Source organism: Nymphalis io, chromosome 8 (genome assembly GCF_905147045.1).
Source record: "Nymphalis io chromosome 8, ilAglIoxx1.1, whole genome shotgun sequence".
NCBI classification, from domain to species: Eukaryota; Metazoa; Arthropoda; class Insecta; order Lepidoptera; family Nymphalidae; genus Nymphalis; species Nymphalis io.
In genome coordinates, this window is record NC_065895.1 from 5,169,457 (window position 1) to 5,172,647 (window position 3,191).

Genomic DNA, 3,191 nt, shown 5'->3' on the forward strand with positions numbered 1-3,191 from the left:
TTCTAACAAAAATAATTTTTAACGATAAGGAAACTTCTTTAGGCGCGTTGCGCTGGTTTATTGTAGGCGATAGACTCGTGGCTTCGCGTCACCGATATACTAACCTAATCTTTGAAAGTACAAAAAATTTAAGTATTGTGGAAATTAATGAGGATAATAATGATTGTACTTTAACTATTATCTATATAAATTAAGCTACATTAATATTCTCTACCGAGTTTGCGTCATATATATATATATATAACAGACATTGCGTTGCCAAAAATAACTTATATATAAAGTTACTTAGTATATTCTTCACTTTTATGTAAAATAAAAAATATTATTATTTTTAAAAGACAATCAGTCATAGCGACTACCGATAGAAGTGAAAACTTAAAACTTTTAAATATATTTGTCCAATTTCCACATCTATTGGCACTCCAACTAATAATTCTATCCCTTTTTATCACATAGCTTTTTATTTATTAAATACAATATATAATTATATATTTCTAATAAAGCCAACACATATGAGCAGAGATAATTATTTATCATCAGATCCAGGGTCAATTTTTCCGTCAGCCTTGATATGACGAACAAATAAAAATATTTAATAAAAATAAAGATTTACAGGAAGTTATTCCCATGAACCCATGATCGTGGGTTCAAACCGGAACAAGCACCACTGCATTTTCATATTCTTAATTTTTTTATTATAATTCATCTCGTGCTTGACGGTGAAGGAAAACATCGTGAGGAAACCTGCATGTGTCGAATTTCATTGAAATTCTGGCACGTGTATTCCATCAACCTGGAATAACCTCCAAAACTTTCTCCTCAAAAGGGATAGGAGGCGTTAGCCCAGCAGTGGGACATTCACAGGCTGTTACTGATTACTCAGAATTGATCAAGATTTAGCTTAGTTCACTTTTACTGGTGATAGAGCTTTGTGCTAGCCCATCTGGGTAGGTACCACCCACTCATCAGATATTATACCGCAAAACAGCAGTACTTGGTATTGTTGTGTTCCGGTTTGAAGGGTAAGTGAGCCAGTGTAATTACAGGTTCATGTGATATAACATCTTAGTTCCCAAGGTTGGTGGCGCATTGGCGATGTAAGTGATGGTTAACATTTCTTACAATACCAATATCTTATATTATATTTATTTATTTTATTTTGAACAATTTATACATATCATAAACAATATATACATTAATACAATAGTATTATACTGTGTCGCCCTCCAATTCGACAGCACATTTATTTATTATTTCTTCAATGCAAACATAAAATAGAATATAATTTAATTTAATAAAATATACTAAATATATATACCTAAATATAATATATCTATGGGCGTTGGTGACCACTTACCATCAGGTGGCCCATATGCTCGTCCGCCTATCTTTTCTATATAAAAAAAGGGTACAAACTGCTTTACTCCAGAATAGAACACACGAGGAGACCGTTCTCATTATCTACATTTCTCAGTATCTAAATTAGTTAACTTATTTCCTTCGTGAATACTGCAAACGTGAATCGACTGAGAGTACTAGACTGAGATTACGGAGACTAACGATATTAACATCTGGCATACGGGCCTTCTGATGTTAAGTTGTAAGAAATGTTAACCAACACCAGTGCGCCACTTGATAGATATGTTATAAGTATAAATAAGTGTCTTTAAAAGTTTTTGTATTGCTTTGTGTTAGTTTACTTACAACGAGATAAACCATTCTTTAAGGACAAGTATGAATAAGAGGAAAATCCGTTGTTGTTAGTTAAGCAAAAATGATAATTTTCAATTCTTCCTGTTCTTGAACAAATAATTAGTTATTTAGAAACAGACGGATGTAGATGTACATAGTAATATGATTCGATTTCCAAAAATATTTATGCCATAAAAAAACCATTATTTAAACATTTGCTTAACAAAAAACTTCAAAGGAAGAGGAGGGCAGTTGATGATTTTAATTTTAATACAACAGATAAAACTATTACGGAATTTTGAAAATAATAAGTTCCTTGCTTTAAAGAAAAAGGGTAATAACCTTAAATGTCTTTTGTGTAACATACTACAACCGGTTATTAAAATTACTTATTAACTATTGCGCATCTTTAGGCAACTTTACTCATTATATTGATGTTTATATCTTCCCTTCATACGCCATCTAGTGTTAACAGAATACAATTTTATTTTCGATAAGATATGTCGTGCCTATTTAATAGTTTCAGATGCTTAATATAGATGTCTCTATACACGATTTATCTAATTAAATGTTTGTACATTTTATAGATATAGGTATAAATAAATGTGTCACTAGGTGATTTTTCATTTGATCACATTTACTATTTTTTCAATTAAGAATTTATTTTGGACGATTTAAGGTACTTCTGGTTAAAAATATAAGTAAAACGAAAATGTCGAAGAAAATTTGTTTATATTGTATGAATTTTTTGTTCGGAGTAGATAATGAAATGATAGTTATATGCGTATGCATAGTTAAACGTATATTAAAATATGGCAATATTTTTGTTTATTTAAAAATGTATAAATGACTACGTCATTTCTATAACATATTTGATTTTTATATGAAATTTCATTACAATCTGTCCAGAGGTTCAAACGTGATTGAATAATAAATACCTATAAACGCGCAGAATTTTCGCATGCTTACTAATATTATAAACGAAAAAGTGTGTTTGCTTGTTACACTTTCACGCTTAACTACTCAACCGACACGTTGGCAGGGGTACAGCTAAGGGCAGGATACCTACCTCGCCCCTCTCAGGCGGAAGCCGCGGACGGAAACTAATTTAAGAAAAAGTAGTTTTCGTAACAAACACACTTTCGCATTCATAATATTACTAAGGATATTACTAACATATTTAATAAGGCCGTTTTGTTTGAAATATAATTTTATAGATTGTCTATGCACCTGCATAATACATTTAAAATATATGTTTGTCTATATGTACTCATATGGCTCAGAAACTAGTAAATCAATATATCATAAAATAAAACATTTATGATGATCTTATCATCCTGTAAATTGAAGACAAGTCGAGGATAATTAAGGAATGAAGTTACTGGTTTGTAATATAAAATCATAATATATAATTATATATACAATAGCCATAATAAAAAGCCACTAATGTAAATACAAATTTTCCTTTAATATTTGGTGAAACGTCTTCAATTTCTCGT